The sequence below is a fragment of the Dendropsophus ebraccatus genome, chromosome 2 (assembly GCF_027789765.1).
Source record: "Dendropsophus ebraccatus isolate aDenEbr1 chromosome 2, aDenEbr1.pat, whole genome shotgun sequence".
Classification (NCBI taxonomy): Eukaryota; Metazoa; Chordata; class Amphibia; order Anura; family Hylidae; genus Dendropsophus; species Dendropsophus ebraccatus.
Window position 1 is genome coordinate 202,696,865 of NC_091455.1, and position 17,959 is coordinate 202,714,823.

The 17,959-nt window shown below is 44.7% G+C and overlaps 1 protein-coding gene across 6 annotated transcripts in view; it reads right to left on the minus strand.

Moving 5' to 3' along the window:
- ALS2CL (ALS2 C-terminal like) overlaps positions 1 to 17,644 on the minus strand; it is a 46,364-nt gene extending 28,720 nt beyond the window's left edge. For 4 of the 6 annotated variants that reach the window (XM_069959160.1, XM_069959161.1, XM_069959162.1 and 1 more), the window contains exon 1: positions 17,545 to 17,644. The gene's annotated coding sequence lies outside the window, so the exon portion shown is untranslated. Of the gene's footprint in view, positions 1 to 702; positions 763 to 4,658; positions 4,684 to 17,544 lie in introns of those variants that run through there. The other 2 variants (XM_069959157.1, XM_069959158.1) reach the window with 2 other exon arrangements.
- Between the last annotated feature and the right edge of the window lie 315 nt (positions 17,645 to 17,959).

Sequence of the window (17,959 nt, forward strand, 5' to 3'; positions counted from 1 at the left end):
TGGTGATGCTAGTAGTGGTGATGGTGATGCTAGTAGTAGTGATGGTGATGCTAGTAGTGGTGATGGTGTTGCTAGTAGTGGTGATGGTGATGCTAGTAGTAGTGATGGTGTTGCTAGTAGTAGTGATGGTGATGCTAGTAGTGGTGATGGTGATGCTAGTAGTGGTGATGGTGATGCTAGTAGTGGTGATGGTGATGCTAGTAGTAGTGATGGTTTTGCTAGTAGTGGTGATGGTGATGCTAGTAGTAGTGATGGTGATGCTAGTAGTAGTGATGGTGTTGCTACTAGTGGTGATGGTGATGCTAGTAGCGGTGATGGTGATGCTAGTAGAGGTGATAGTGATGCTAGTAGTAGTGATTTTGATGCTAGTAGTAGTGATTTTGATGCTAGTAGAGGTGATAATGATGCTAGTAGTGGTGATGGTGATGCTAGTAGTAGTGATACAGGTGCTCGAGACCAGACCAGCAGGGAAGGGATCTGGTGAGACCATGGGGTCCTGACAGCTCTACGAACAGTATTTTCAGAGGGCTATAACCAGCATATAACAGAATGGCAGACTTAGTATATAAGTCTACTGATCCCCAGCATATAACAGTCTACAAACCCCAATATAACAGACCCCCCCCCCCCCCCCCACTGTTATACATAAAGGGAATCATGTAACATTATCAAATATCATATAACAGTAATGGAAGAACTTACCTGCTGACCGACCGCAACATGACAGATGTGACTGACAGGGAGAAGATACTGGAGAGAAACCTAAAGACAGGAAATTTGGCAATGAAGACTGTGAGGAAATGTTTCACCCCCGATGGCTGACGTAACCAGAGTATCTGTCTATCTATCTGTCTATCCCCTATCTATCTATCTGTCTATCTATCTATCTATCTGTCTATCTATCTATCTATCTATCTATCTCCTATCTATCTATCTATCTATCTATCTATCTATCTATCTGTCTATCTATCTGTCTATCTATCTCCTATCTGTCTATCTATCTATCTATCTATCTATCTATCTATCTATCTATCTATCTGTCTCCTATCTGTCTATCTATCTCCTATCTATCTATCTATCTATCTATCTATCTATCTATCTATCTATCTATCTCCTATCTGTCTATCTATCTATCTCCTATCTATCTCCTATCTATCTATCTATCTATCTATCTATCTATCTATCTATCTATCTATCTCCTATCTATCTATCTATCTATCTATCTATCTATCTCCTATTTATCTGTGAACACAGTCAGGCTCATAAAGGCATACTGTATAGGGGAGTCTGGTGCGGAGGAACCTGAGCCAGGACCCCATCCCAGTCATGCGGTATATAACAGAGGTTGGTGTCCACTGCAGGATCTGGGTGGTGGAGTATATACGCTATATAGCACAGTACATTGTCACTCAGCTTTCCCAGAAGCCAGTGGAGCTGCAACCTCTCAGATCTGGCTCTGTTGCTTCCCCTCACACTTCCACAATGTGCAATGATGCCCGCACAGGAGGAGGGAAGTGATACAGTGTGAACAGGAACAGGTCTGAACATCGGCCACAAAACATACTGAGACTTGTAGTGCCAAGAGAAACCCAGTCTATGACTTCCTACATATACTATTGCTGGGTTCTATTTAAAGGGCTTCAACCTGGAATGGCTGATACCAGAGAGTAATAGATGTATATACCTGTCCTACAGTCAACTCTCCCCCCCATCCTGACATGGCTGATACCAGAGAGTAATAGATAGTATATACTGTACCTGTCCTATGGTCACCTCTTCCAGCCTGACATGGCTGATACCAGAGAGTAATAGATTGTATATACCTGTCCTACAGTCACCTCTCCCCCCCCCCAGCCTGACATGGCTGATACCAGAGAGTAATAGACTGTATATACCTGTCCTACAGTCACCTCTCCCAGCCTGACAAGGCTGATACCAGAGAGTAATAGATTGTATATACCTGTCCTACAGTCACCTCTCCCAGCCTGACATGGCTGATACCAGAGAGTAATAGATTGTATATACCTGTTCTACAGTCACCCCCCCCCCCAGCCTGACATGGCTGATACCAGAGAGTAATAGATAGTATATACCTGTCCTACAGTCACCTCTCCCCCCAGCCTGACATGGCTGATACCAATAAACCCTAGTTTACCCCAGAATCAGGGTCAGTAAGGGGCAGCTGGTACTGCAGAGCTTACACTCAGAGGAAGGTGTACGCAGAGGGCGGGGATTAGTGATAAGGAACACTGTAGGATGGGGGATATTCTGTTTCTCAGGAGTCTGACCCCCTAATATCTATACTAGAATGCCAGTCCCTGATTTATGGCCATTGAGGCGCCCACTCTCCTGGGACAGAAGCCAAACCTGGGGGGTCTCTGATGACATCACAGTGTACTGCGACAGAATGGCAGGCGGGCAGCACAGGATCAAATAAACAGAGTGCTAATCAACCTGCGTATAGAGATCCACCATACCAAAGAAGATAAAAGCAGCCAAATCACCTGGTGTCAGAAAGCTATATAGATTTATAGTTTACTTCTACTTAAAAATCTCAAGTCTTCCAGGACTTATCAGGTCTGATACACTGTAACAACCACAACACTGATACACTGTAACAACCACAACACTGATACACTGAAATAACCACAACACTGATACACTGTAACAACCACAACACTGATACACTGTAACAACCACAACACTGATACACTGAAATAACCACAACACTGATACACTGTAACAACCACAACACTGATACACTGTAACAACCACAACACTGATACACTGTAACAACCACAACACTGATACACTGTAACAACCACAACACTGATACACTGAAATAACCACAACACTGATACACTGAAATAACCACAACACTGATACACTGTAACAACCACAACACTGATACACTGAAATAACCACAACACTGATACACTGAAATAACCACAACACTGATACACTGTAACAACCACAACACTGATGCACTGTAACAACCACAACACTGATACACTGTAACAACCACAACACTGATACACTGTAACAACCACAACACTGATACACTGAAATAACCACAACACTGATACACTGTAACAACCACAACACTGATACACTGTAACAACCACAACACTGATGCACTGTAACAACCACAACACTGATACACTGTAACAACCACAACACTGATACACTGTAACAACCACAACACTGATACACTGTAACAACCACAACACTGATACACTGTAACAACCACAACACTGATACACTGTAACAACCACAACACTGATACACTGTAACAACCACAACACTGATGCACTGTAACAACCACAACACTGATACACTTTAACAACCACAACACTGATACACTGTAACAACCACAACACTGATACACTGTAACAACCACAACACTGATACACTGTAACAACCACAACACTGATACACTCTAACACCACAACACTGATACACTGTAACAACCACAACACTGATACACTGTAACAACCACAACACTGATACACTGTAACAACCACAACACTGATACACTGTAACAACCACAACACTGATACACTGTAACACCACAACACTGATACACTCTAACACCACAACACTGATACACTGTAACAACCACAACACTGATACACTGTAACAACCACAACACTGATACACTGTAACAACCACAACACTGATACACTGTAACAACCACACCATGGATACACTGTAACACCACAACACTGATACACTGTAACAACCACAACACTGATACACTGTAACAACCACAACACTGATACACTGTAACAACCACACCATGGATACACTATAACACCACAACACTGATACACTGTAACAACCACAACACTGATACACTGTAACAACCACCACACTGATACACTGTAACAACCACAACACTGATACACTGTAACAACCACCACACTGATACACTGTAACAACCACAACACTGATACACTGTAACAACCACAACACTGATACACTGTAACAACCACACCATGGATACACTGTAACACCACAACACTGATACACTGTAACAACCACAACACTGATACACTGTAACAACCACCACACTGATACACTGTAACAACCACCACACTGATACACTGTAACAACCACAACACTGATACACTGTAACAACCACCACACTGATACACTGTAACAACCACAACACTGATACACTGTAACAACCACAACACTGATACACTGTAACAACCACCACACTGATACACTGTAACAACCACAACACTGATACACTGTAACAACCACAACACTGATACACTGTAACAACCACCACCCTGATACACTGTAACAACCACAACACTTATACACAGTAACAACCACCACACTGATACACTGTAACAACCACAACACTGATACACTGTAACAACCACCACACTGATACACTGTAACAACCACAACACTGATACACTGTAACAACCACAACACTGATACACTGTAACAACCACCACCCTGATACACTGTAACAACCACAACACTGATACACTGTAACAACCACAACACTTATACACAGTAACAACCACCACCACCCTGATACACAGTAACAACCACCACACCACTGATACAATGTAGCACTCACAGCACCACCCTGATACACTGTAACAACCACCACCCTGATAGACTGTAATGCCACTTACTCCCCCAGGCTCTCCCGTGCTCCCGGCCTCTCTCCTCCGCTCTCCCCGCACCCTCCTCCTCCTCCTCCCGGCAGGAATTAGGAGCCAGAGCCGGGCGGCTGTGTAACCCTGTGTGTGCCGGCGGCTTCTGCTGCCCGGGATGAGGAGGGGCCCCTGGGGGCCAGGGTGCAGTGCAGCTCAGTATCTGATGTCTCCTGCACATGTTGTGTATGGGGGGAGGAGGGGCTCAGGCTGACACTTGTGGCTCCATGTTACTTCACCTTCCCAGTGTTCCCAGCAAGAGCAGCCCCCATCCCCTGTGATCTGGGAGGATAGAGAAGTAACCTAACATGATAGAGGAATAACTCTCATCATCACTCACTGTACACACATTGTATCACAGCCCTCCTGTGTCAGTCCTCACTGGGACTGGGACATTTCCTTCATACACCAGCTAACACTGGGTGAGCAGAGGTCAGGGTGTGTGTGTCAGTGTGTAGTACTACAGTGTGTGTCAGTGTGTAGTACTGTAGTGTGTGTGTGTCAGTGTGTAGTACTACAGTGTGTGTCAGTGTGTAGTACTGTAGTGTGTGTGTGTCAGTGTGTAGTACTGTAGTGTGTGCCAGTGTGTAGTACTACAGTGTGTGTCAGTGTGTAGTACTGTAGTGTGTGTCAGTGTGTAGTACTGTGGTGTGTGTGTCAGTGTGTAGTACTGTAGTGTGTGCCAGTGTGTAGTACTACAGTGTGTGTCAGTGTGTAGTACTGTGGTGTGTGTGTCAGTGTGTAGTACTGTAGTGTATGTGTGTCAGTGTGTAGTACTGTAGTGTGTGCCAGTGTGTAGTACTACAGTGTGTGTCATTGTGTAGTACTGTAGTGTGTGTCAGTGTGTAGTACTGTAGTGTGTGCCAGTGTGTAGTACTACAGTGTGTGTCAGTGTGTAGTACTGTAGTGTGTGTGTCAGTGTGTAGTACTGTAGTGTGTGCCAGTGTGTAGTACTACAGTGTGTGTCAGTGTGTAGTACTGTAGTGTGTGTCAGTGTGTAGTACTGTAATGTGTGTCAGTGTATAGTACTGTAGTGTGTGTCAGTGTGTAGTACTGTAATGTGTGTCAGTGTGTAGTACTGTGGTGTGTGTGTGTCAGTGTGTAGTACTGTAGAGAGTGTGTGTCAGTGTGTAGTACTGTAGTGTGTGTGTGTGTCAGTGTGTAGTACTGTAGAGAGTGTGTGTCAGTGTGTAGTACTGTAGTGTGTGTGTGTGTGTGCCAGTGTGTAGTACTGTAGAGAGTGTGTGTCAGTGTGTAGTACTGTGGTGTGTGTGTCAGTGTGTAGTACTATAGTGTGTGTGTCAGTGTGTAGTATTGTAGTGTGTGTCAGTGTGTAGTACTGTGGTGTGTGTGTCAGTGTGTAGTACTGTAGTGTGTGTCAGTGTATAGTACTGTAGTGTGTGTGTGTGTCAGTGTGTAGTACTGTAGAGTGTGTCAGTGTGTAGTACTGTAGTGTGTGTCAGTGTATTTTCAGTCTCTGTGTGTCAGCCTGTAGTGGTTTGTTAGGTGCTCTGTGTGTCGGTCTGCCTCCTGTGAGTCGGTCTGTGCTCTGTGTGTCGGTCTGTTCACTGTGTGTCGGTCTGTGCTCTGTGTGTTGGTCTGTTCACTGTGTGTCGGTCTGCCACCTGTGAGTCGGTCTGTGCTCTGTGTGTTGGTCTGTTCACTGTGTGTCGGTCTGTGCTCTGTGTGTTGGTCTGTTCACTGTGTGTCGGTCTGCCACCTGTGAGTCTGTCTGTTCTCTGCGTGTCGGTCAGCCACCTGTGAGTCGGTCTGTATTCTGTGAGTCGGTCTGTGCTCTGTGTGTCGGTCTGCCACCTGTGAGTCGGTCTGTGCTCTGTGTGTCGGTCTGCCACCTGTGAGTCGATCTGTGCTCTGTGAGTCGGTCTGTGCTCTGTGTGTTGTCTGCCTCCTGTGAGTTGGTCTGTGCTCTGTGTGTCGGTCTGCCACCTGTGAGTCGGTCTGTGCTCTGTGAGTCGGTCTGAGCTCTGTGTGTCGGTCTGCCACCTGTGAGTCGGTCTGTGCTCTGTGAGTCGGTCTGCCACCTGTGAGTCGGTCTGTGCTCTGTGTGTTGGTCTGCCACCTGTGAGTCGGTCTGTGCTCTGTGAGTCGGTCTGTGCTCTGTGAGTCGGTCTGCCACCTGTGAGTCGGTCTGTGCTCTGTGTGTTGGTCTGCCACCTGTGAGTCGGTCTGTGCTCTGTGAGTCGGTCTGTGCTCTGTGTGTTGTCTGCCTCCTGTGAGTCGGTCTGTGCTCTGTGTGTTGTCTGCCTCCTGTGAATCGGTCTGTGCTCTGTGTGTCGGTCTGCCACCTGTGAGTCGGTCTGTGCTTTGTGTGTCGGTCTGCCACCTGTGAGTCGGTCTGTGCTTTCTGTGTCGGTCTGTGCTCTGTGTGTCAGTCTGTGCTCTGTGTGTCGGTCTGTGCTCTGTATGTCGGTCTGTGTTCTGTGTGTCGGTCTGTGCTCTGTATGTCGGTCTGTGTTCTGTGTGTCGGTCTGTGCTCTATGTGTCGGTCTGCCTCCTGTGAGTCGGTCTGTGCTCTGTGTGTCAGTCTGTGCTCTGTGTGTCGGTCTGTGCTTTGTGTGTCAGTCTGTGCTCTGTGTGTCGGTCTGTGCTTTGTGTGTCAGTCTGTGCTCTGTGTGTCGGTCTGTGCTCTGTGTGTCGGTCTGTGCTCTGTGTGTCGGTCTGTACTGTCTGTACTGGAATTATGATCCTGGAAGTTAGTAAAGACTTTCCCAGAATTCTCCTTAGTGGTGATATCTGGTTGTGTGTGGCTCTATTATCTGCCCCCAGCTCCATATTTTGCCCCCCCACGGACTATATTGAGCCGTTCACACAAGTAGCAGCGAGCACTCATCCCTGTCGTCCAGAATTAGATTCCCAGAGGCTCAAACCATGACGATGGTACAAAGGACGCCTGTCTCCGACAAAGCCCCCGCGTCCTCCCCCCAACATAGAGACGCCCACAGCATCATTGTTTACTAAATAATAGCGACAAGTGTACACCACAAAATAAACTGGATGGGGGGGGGCATTAACCCTTACACCGGGCGAGAGCGCTGATAATAGTGGCAAAGGGTGAATGTAACTGGTTATTATAACTAGGGCCTTAATACTGAATCACTATATAGACCTGGAGGTCCAGCATCCTGTGGGATATTATTATAGCTTAACGCTATCTGCCTGACACAGAGCTCCAAATCCTCTGCAGAGACATACAAGTACATGATAACATGCTGTCTGCCTGCAGCCACCACTAGGGGGAGCTCCATGTATACAGTGTTGTGATTGAGCTCCCTGTGTAGACAGTCTGCAGTAAGCACCTGAGCTCCCCCTAGAGGTGAGCAGCAGAATGGTAATGCCATGTCTATACAAGTATAACTATGTTAGCTGACACGAGAATAGCCCTTTAACTTGGCAGAGGAGTCAGATTACTGCAGAGGAAAATCCCCTGTAATAACAGTTGTAACTGAACCTAATGCATCTTCCTCTTTTCCTGTTCATGTTTGTAATAGAATAATATAATGTAAAGTTACGGCACATAATACACATACAGGAAATACCCAGGTTATACCGGCATGTTGCATATCACTATATACAGGAGATACCCAGGTTATACCAGTTGTACATATATATAATTATATACAGGAGATACCCAGGTTATTCCAGCTGTACATATATCATTATATACAGGAGATCCCCAGGTTATACCAGCTGTACATATATAATTATATACAGGAGATACCCATGTTATACCAGCTGTACATATATAATTATATACAGGAGATACCCAGGTTATACCAGCTGTACATATATCACTGTATACAGGAGATACCCAGGTTATACCAGCTATACATATATATATAATTATATACAGGAGATCCCCAGGTTATACCAGCTGTACATATATAATTATATACAGGAGATACCCAGGAGATCCCCAGGTTATACCAGCTGTACATATATTACTGTATACAGGAGATACCCAGGTTATACCAGCTATACATATAAATAATTATATACAGGAGATACCCAGGTTATACCAGCTGTACATATATTACTGTATACAGGAGATACCCAGGTTATACCAGCTATACATATAAATAATTATATACAGGAGATCCCCAGGTTATACCAGCTGTACATATATAATTATATACAAGAGATACCCAGGATATAACAGCTGTACATATATCATTATATACAGGAGATACCCAGGTTATACCAGCTGTACATATATAATTATACACAGTATATACCCAGGTTATACCAGCTGTACATATATATTTATATACAGGAGATACCCAGGTTATACCAGCTGTACATATATAACTATATACAGGAGATACCCAGGTTATACCAGCATGCTCCACATTACTATATACAGTGGATACCCAGGTTATACCAGCATGCTCCATATCATTATATACATGTTATTATGTGTATTTCCTAATGACATTTATGAGATTTATTGATGACCTTAGATTTTTGCTCTTTACAAATTTGGGGAAAAAACTCATCACAAATGATTGCGTCAGCTGATCGTCCGTCACCGGGATTGTGAAATGAGGCCGGACGTTACACTGCAAAACATCCAACAATATAATGTAAAGGATCAGATGATAATTTCCATGTTCTTAAATTTGATAATTATATGCAAATATTGTATTGTACTCCAGAGCTGCACTCACTATTCTGCTGGTGGGATCACTGTGTACATACATTACATTACTCATCCTGGTCCGGGGTGCAGCTTCCGGCACAGACAGCCTGCATGACAGGCCGCAAGCTCACGGCTGCAGCCCTGCGGTGCCTGAACTTCTCTCCTGCTCGGCGCAATGACGTCACATTTGTGCTGCCAACCAGGAGAGAGGTTCAGGACCGTGGGGCTGCAGCCGTGAGCTTGCGGCCTGTCATGTAGGCTGTCTGTGCCGGAAGCTCACCCCGGACCCAAAGCTGCATTGGTGGGGGACTTGCCCAGCCTGCCTCTGTCCCCTGGCTGCTCCCTCTCCCCTGCACCTCCCAGCTTCTCCCCCTGCACCTCCCAGTCTATCCCCCTGCACCCCCTAGTTTCTCCCCTGCCCCACCAGTTTCTCCCCCTGCCCGTTACCCCAGCTGCTCCCCCTCCCTCCATCTTCACCCCAGCTGCCCCCATCTTCTCTCTGCCATCCTAGCTGCCCCCCATCTGCTCCCCCTGCCTGTCACCCTAGCTGCTCCTCCTGCCCCCCATCTACTCCCCTTGCCCCGTCTTCTCCCCCTGCTCCCCCATCTTCTCCCCCTGCCACCCCAGCTGCTCCCCCTGTCACCCCAGCTGCTCCCCCTTCCCGTCACCCCAACTGCTCCCCCTCCCCCAATCTTCTCCCTCTACCACCCCAGCAGCTCCCCCTCCCCCAGCTGCTCCCACTGCCACCCCAGCTTCTCCCTCTGCCCCCCCAGCTGCTCCCCCTGTCACCCCAGCTTCTCCCTTTGCCCCCCAGCTGCTCCCCCTCCCCCATATTCTCCCTCTGCCACCCCATCTTCTCCCCTGCCACCCCATCTTCTCCCCTGCCACCCCAGCTACTCCCCCTGCCCCTTTCACCCCATCTTCTCCCCCTTCCACCCCAGCTGCTCCCCCTGCCACCCCAGCTGCTCCACTGCCCCTGTAACGCCAGCTGCTCCCCATCTTCTCCCCCTGCCACCCCAGCTTCTCCCCATCACCCCAGCTGCCCCCCCCTGCCTGTCACCCTAGCTGCCCCCCCCTGCCTGTCACCCCAGCTGCTCCCCCTGCCTGTCACCCCAGCCCCCATCTATTCCCCCTGCCACCCCAGCTTCTCCCCGTCACCCCAGCTGCCCCACCCCCTGCCTGTCACCCCAGCTGCTCCCCCTGCCCCCATCTATTCCCCCTGCCACCCCAGCTGCTCTACAGTGCAATAGCGCAAACTTTTAAACTAGAAACCAATACAAGTATATCCTGAGGGCTGCAGACTTAGTACATGCTGGGAGTTGTAGTGCCTGCAGCTGTTGTAGTTGGGTCCTAGGTGCATTATACACTGGATGCTTTGTGACATATCAGAATACATAGATCTGTGGGGGCTCAGTGCAGGGAAGTGACCCCAGAACAGCACTAATAGGGGATAGAACAAAAACATCTCCCCCTATCCCCTATTAGTGATATTCTGGGGTCACTTCCCTGCACTGAGCCCCCACAGATCTATGTATTCTTATATGCCACAAAGCATCCAGTGTATAGGACCCAACTACAACAGCTGCAGGCACTACAACTCCCAGCATGTACTGACAGTCTGCAGCCCTCAGGATATGCTGGGAGTTGTAGTGCAGTGTAGACAGATGTATTGCTGGACCTTCAGGGCTGATGGTTGTCACCCACAGATTGCAGCCACCAGGAGCCTCTGCACAAAGTGATTTATTACAGGGTTGTCCTCTCAGAGACTACAACTCCCATCATACCCCGAGGGCTGTATAAATGTAGGGATTCGTCACAGATACAGATGAATCCAGGAGAGGACGGGGTCAGCGTGTTGTGTCTTACTGGTTCTATATTGGTGGGCCCCAAGGATCATTTCCTCTGGTGGGCCCCAGGTACCCCAGTCCGACAGTGGACAGAACCGGTCCCCAAACTAAGACGTCCCGGCCTCCTTCCTTCCTCCATCACGTCTGTTTGATGAGAAGAGCGGGCAACAAGAAGAGCGGCACCCAAGTGCCAGGGTATATACCATGCATGTAACCAGCCAGTGCCTAGGGCAGCATGAACTCTAAATACAGGCCTGGGTGTACATACATGACTAACCTGCTACACAACTGCGATCTCACTGTAACCATCATCTACAAGCTTTATTATTACTAATTGTTGTTGTTATCAGATGTGACAGTGTTATTATTGTTATTTTTATTAGATGTTAATTTTATCAGGAAGTAAAACCGCACTAATCCCTTATCACGCTGCTGTCTAGCCGCCTCCACACAGGACGGAGTGAATGAGCAGCTGCAGAAGTCCAAGAATACACCATAGAGCGTTACTATAAAACAAATGTATCCAAAATGAAAGCAAAGGAAGAAACCAAAACAAACAAAAACAACAACATAGTAATAGCTATAATATAGTCACTGATCAGGATGAGCAACAATGGGGGAAACTGGAAACAATCGTCATTATATTCGTTGTAGAAAACACCGGTAGAACAAGTTATAGAAGCGAGAAGAGCATACCAGGAAATAATACCGCCATCCTAATAATATCATCCCACTACAACTACTATACACCTGAGACAAGAGGGGGGTAAAATGGTGATAGTTACTATAATACTAATATTTTGTTATATTCTTGTATATAGGAGCAGTATTATAGTAATTATATTCTTGTATATAGGAGCAGTATTATAGTAGTTATATTCTTGTATATAGGAGCAGTATTATAGTAGTTATATTCTTGTATATAGGAGCAGTATTATAGTAGTTATATTCTTGTATATAGGAGGCAATATTATAGTAGTTATATTCTTATATATAGGAGCAGTATTATAGTAGTTATATTCCTGTATATAGAAGTTGTATTATAGTAGTTATATTCTTGTATATAGGGAGCAGTATTATAGTAGTTATATTCTTGTATATAGGAGCAGTATTATAGCAGTTATATTCTTGTATATAGGAGCAGTATGATAGTAGTAATATTCTTGTATATAGGAGCAGTATTATAGTAGTTATATTCGTGTATATAGGAGCAGTATTATAGTAGTTATGCGGTTCAGGGAAGAAAAAGAGTGCTGCACCTCACACCTATGGCTGATACTAGTGCCGCTAGGCTAAATAAAAAACACATCAGAATTTTGTGTATGAATTGATCAAGCCATAATGCCCCATGTACCTCGTGCCGGTATCTGATACACATGGGTCCCTACACTAAGTCCACACCGTGCCAGTCAGTGGCCGCCAACCCTGCAGGCGTGCACAGCCAGGGAACGGGGGCCATGGGACGGCCCTGCGACCCCCGTGCCACAGGACCAGACCCAAAAACACCACACCAGAACCCGGCCAGCACCGCCGGTGGAGAAGGTCGCCCCCAAGCAGCACAAGTCTGGATAAGGTATTACACTCACCATAGCTGCAGCAAACAGAATGGGAAAAAACAGGAGGGATTAAAACCATGTGCACTCCCTCTCTGAACAGCTAGCATTCCTTTATAAGACCCACATGACCAAAATTAGCAGGATATGCCTGTGCTCACATGTCTGGACCTTATGTCTTCCCCATTCTGTGAGAGCAGCAATGGTAAGTGTAATACCATATCCATACTTGTGTCGTTTGGGGGCAGCCTTCCCCGCCGGTGGTGCTGGCTGGGCTTTGGTGGGGCTTTTTGGGTCTGGTCCTGTGACATTGGGGTTGCAGGGATGTTCCATGGCCTCCCTTTCCTGCACGTGCACGCTTTGCGGGGTTGGCGGTCGCTGACCGACACGGTGTGGAGTTAGCGTAGGGACCCGTGTGGACCAGAGGACCTGCGCGGTGGTACACGGGGCAATATGGCTTGATCAATTCATATACAGACACTCTGGTGTTGATTTTTAATATAGGCCTAGCGGCATTAGTATCAGCCATAGATGGGATGTGCAGCGGTTCCATTCTCTCCAATTCGTATTATAGTAGTTATATTCTTGTATATAGGAGCAGTATTATAGTAGTTATATTCTTGTATATAGGGAGCACTATTATAGTAGTTATATTCTTGTATATAGCAGCAGTATTATAGTAGTTATATTCTTGTATACAGGGGGCAGTATTATAGTAGTTATATTCTTGTATATAGGAGCAGTATTATAGTAGTTATGTTCTTGTATATAGGAGCAGTATTATAGGAGTTATATTCTTGTATATAGGAGCAGTATTATAGTAGTTATATTCCTGTATATAGGGGGCAGTATTATAGTAGTTATATTCCTGTATATAGGGGGCAGTATTATAGTAGTTATATTCTTGTATATCGGAGCAGTATTATAGTAGTTATATTCTTGTATATAGGAGCAGTATTATAGTAGTTATATCCCTGTATATAGGGGGCAGTATTATAGTAGTTATATTCTTGTATATAGGAGCAGTATTATAGTAGTTATATTCTTGTATATAGGAGCAGTATTATAGTAGTTATATTCCTGTATATAGGAACAGTATTATAGTAGTTATATTCTTGTGTATAGAAGAAGTATTATAGTAGTTATATTCTTGTATATAGGAGCAGTATTATAGTAGTTATATTCTTGTATATAGGGGGCAGTATTATAGTAGTTATATTCTTGTATATAGGAGCAGTATTATAGTAGTTATATTCTTGTATATAGGAGAAGTATTATGGGAGTTATATTCCTGTATATAGGAGCAGTATTATAGTAGTTATATTCTTGTATATAGGAGCAGTATTATAGTAGTTATATTCTTGTATATAGGGGGCAGTATTATAGTAGTTATATTCTTGTATATCGGAGCAGTATTATAGTAGTTATATTCTTGTATATAGGAGCAGTATTATAGTAGTTATATCCCTGTATATAGGGGGCAGTATTATAGTAGTTATATTCTTGTATATAGGAGCAGTATTATAGTAGTTATGTTCTTGTATATAGGAGAAGTATTATGGGAGTTATATTCCTGTATATAGGAGCAGTATTATAGTAGTTACATCAGTGAACATAGGCCATTAGCAGTAGGTTTGTGTATAGTGCAGTATAACTGGTTGTGTATGTACTTTATAGATGACATATCTAATCTATCAGTACTTTATATCAGATATGACTTTGTCGTCTCGTTTCCAGAATGTGCAGCCTCAGGGCAGGGAAAGGTGTCAGCCATGTTTGCTGTCAATATAACGTCGGAGACTTTCTCTTCTCAGCCGTTCCTCTCGGTCAGGTGGTGTTTTGTACACTTAGTCTATGTTATGGCATTTGCTGTTTTTCCCGTTAAATATTTTTTTTAACATTATCACTTACAGGTTGTATAGGATAAACCGCGGGAGACTTAGGATATCTGCAGTGTTGGTCCAACAGTATTCCCAGAATCCACCACTGATCCTAAGAATATCTACACTAAGGTGGCGGCACAAGAAAAGAAAGAAAACATCAGATTTTTGGGACCGAAAACTAGAATAACGTGATCAACATAGAGAAAACAATAAATGTAAGATCTCAATGTGTCATTTATACAATGGCTAATACATAACCAGTAACTGTCCCTCAATGTATATACTATATACTGTATAGGACTCCTGTGTCCCGGATCATGGATATCGGCCAGGACAGTCCCTTGGTGACACCTTAGTAGAAGTCCATCACATACCCAGCCACAGCGGTATCAATAATTCACCCGCCTGTAATCAGATCCCAATGTGAGCAGAATCCCTGGTACAGCAGTTTATACTGAATATAATATAATAAATCCATAGAGCCGCCTCCCATCCAGTAGAGAGAGGTGTCAGCAATTGATTGGCTATGTTCACACAATGTTAAAAGGTGTTTGCTTTTTCTATTCAAAAAGTCGTCCGTTTTTGCCGCAATTTAACGCACTTCAATGCAATGCATGTGAATAGGATGACGGACGTCTACGCACACAGGGGGAGATTTATCAAACATGGTGTAAAGTGAAACAGGCTCAGTCGCCCCTAGCAACCAATCAGATTCCACCTTTCATTCCTCACAGACTCTTTGGAAAATGAAAGGTGGAATCTGATTGGTTGCTAGGGGCAACTGAGCCAGTTTCACTTTACGCCATGTTTGATAAATCTCCCCTACAGTGTATTAAATAACGGACACTGTCTGCACGGACGTCAAAATGATCACTTATTTTTGGACGTCTATTGCAAACACCGGACGTTATTTTTTAGTTTTACACACTCAGTTTTTCTTTTTTCACTGTTTTTACTATTAAATTCGATGGACTTTTCAATTAACGACGCACCCAAAGGGCGATCAGTCCGACTGACCTAGAATAATGTACCAATAGCCGTCATTGCACGGACGGGCGACCAAATAGCTAAATGACGTAGTAGGTACATCAGTGCGGTACTGCAGCAGAGACACGGACGAGGACTCTCTACAGTGATGTGTACAGCAACGAAAACTGCATGAGTGACCCCGGCCATAGACGACTCTAAAGGCCCTATTTCACAGAACGATTATCGACCGTATTTGGCAGATATCACCCGTGGAATAGAGTGCATCGATCAGCCAACATCGTTCATGTCAGCTGATCGTTGTAGTTGTTTGTCTTTCAACATGCTGAAAAACAAACGACTCATACAGCAACGATCTGCTGCCCCCCCCTCATACTCACCGTCTCACTGCAGACGCGTGGAATAGTGGCGGCAGTGAGCGGGGAACAAGGAGCAAACAAGCGCTGACATCCCTCATTTGCTCTTCCTGTCGGCCCGTGGAATAGGGCCTTTAGCAGCAGCGTTCTTCTAGATCTTCCACCTGTGTATCGGCCTTTGGTCTCCAGATCTCTTCCTGTTACCAAGTGACTTTTCTGGATATAGGAAACCACTGAGAGCCACCTCGGCTTTCTTGGTCTTGTATCATTGGCTTTCTCTATCCATTACGACAGTGAGGTGCTCCGTCCTAAAAGGGGTTGTCCAGCGCTACAAAAACATGGCCACTTTCTTCCGGAGACAGCACCGCTCTTGTCTCCAGTTCAGGTGGAGGTTTTGCAACATTGAAGTGACTAGAGCTTACTTGCAAAACACACCTGAACTGGAGACAAGATTGGTGCTTTCTCTGGAAGAAAGTGGCCATGTTTTTGTATGGCTGGATAACCCGTTGAAGAAAGACCCTGTCCACCTTCTGCATTGGAGGAGGAAGCTAGAACACTATGGAGGAGATTTATCAAACATGGTGTAAAGTGAAACTGGCTCACAGTCACAGACACCTGAAGAAACAGTCTGCATCCAATGTTAAACTATTATTTGCTTTCTGTGCTGCAGAGCAGCGCTCCTTCAGGTCTTCCTGGTTTAATCACAAATTCGAGGTTAAAAAAAACAAACAAAAACAAAACAACAAATTATTTTTATGTTCTTAAATTAAGTTTGAACCATTTTAAGTTATTTGCTGGAATAGAACCAAGTAATGTAAAAATGACTGGAAAAATGGAGCTAAAACCTATGACTGGTAGTGAAAATATATAATACTGTATACCTGTATAATATATAGTATATACACCTGTATAATAGTGTATATTCACCTGGATTACATATAGTATATACTGTATATACAACTGTATAATATTGTATATTCACCTGTATAATATATAGTATATACACCTGTATAATATCTTACATTCACCTGTATTACATATAGTACATACACCTGTATGATATTGTATATTCACCTGTATTACATATAGTACATACACCTGTATGATATTGTATATTCACCTGTATTACATATAGTACATACACCTGTATGATATTGTATATTTACCTGTATTACATATAGTACATACACCTGTATGATATTGTATATTTACCTGTATTACATATAGTATATAATGTACATACAACTGTTTAATATTGTACATTCACCTGTATTACATATAGTATATACTGTACATACACCTCTAGAACATAGTATATACACCTATAACACATACACCCCTATAACATAACATATACAGTACAAACACCTATATAATACATAGCATACACTTACTGTATATAACATAGCTTATACTGTACCTGTGCCATAGAATATACTGTACATACACCAATATAATGTATAGCAGATTCTGCACATACACCTGTATTACATATAGTATATAGTAGACCTACATCTATCTAATACCTAGTAGATACACCTGTATAACACAGTATACACTGTATACATTCCCCAGGACTCACCTCCTCCCCCATCAGCTCCTCTGTGTGGCTCTCCGTGAGGTGCGACAAGTCTCCACAACTTCTGGGCTGCTCCCCCTGTACAGCAGGAAGTTGTGGCGGCTCCCAGGGTGCAGCGCTCACATTCCTCCTCTGCACCAGCGGCGGCGGGCGGGGAGCCAGGTGACACCGAGCCCTGGAATATTAACCTGTCACTTTCCCCTCTGTCTTCCCTACAGATCCCCCTCAGCTATGGGGGCCAGTGACTGTGACCTGCAGGAGGCCAGGGGTCAGGGGTCCATAGAGGAGAGGTCACACATGGGGAAATGTCTCCTGATGAATGGATAGGTATTACAGTTGTATACATTTCTGCAACAAATCTGCCAAGTGTGAACAGCGCCCCTCCCATCTGTCACATGTATGTAGGCGATACGTCTCA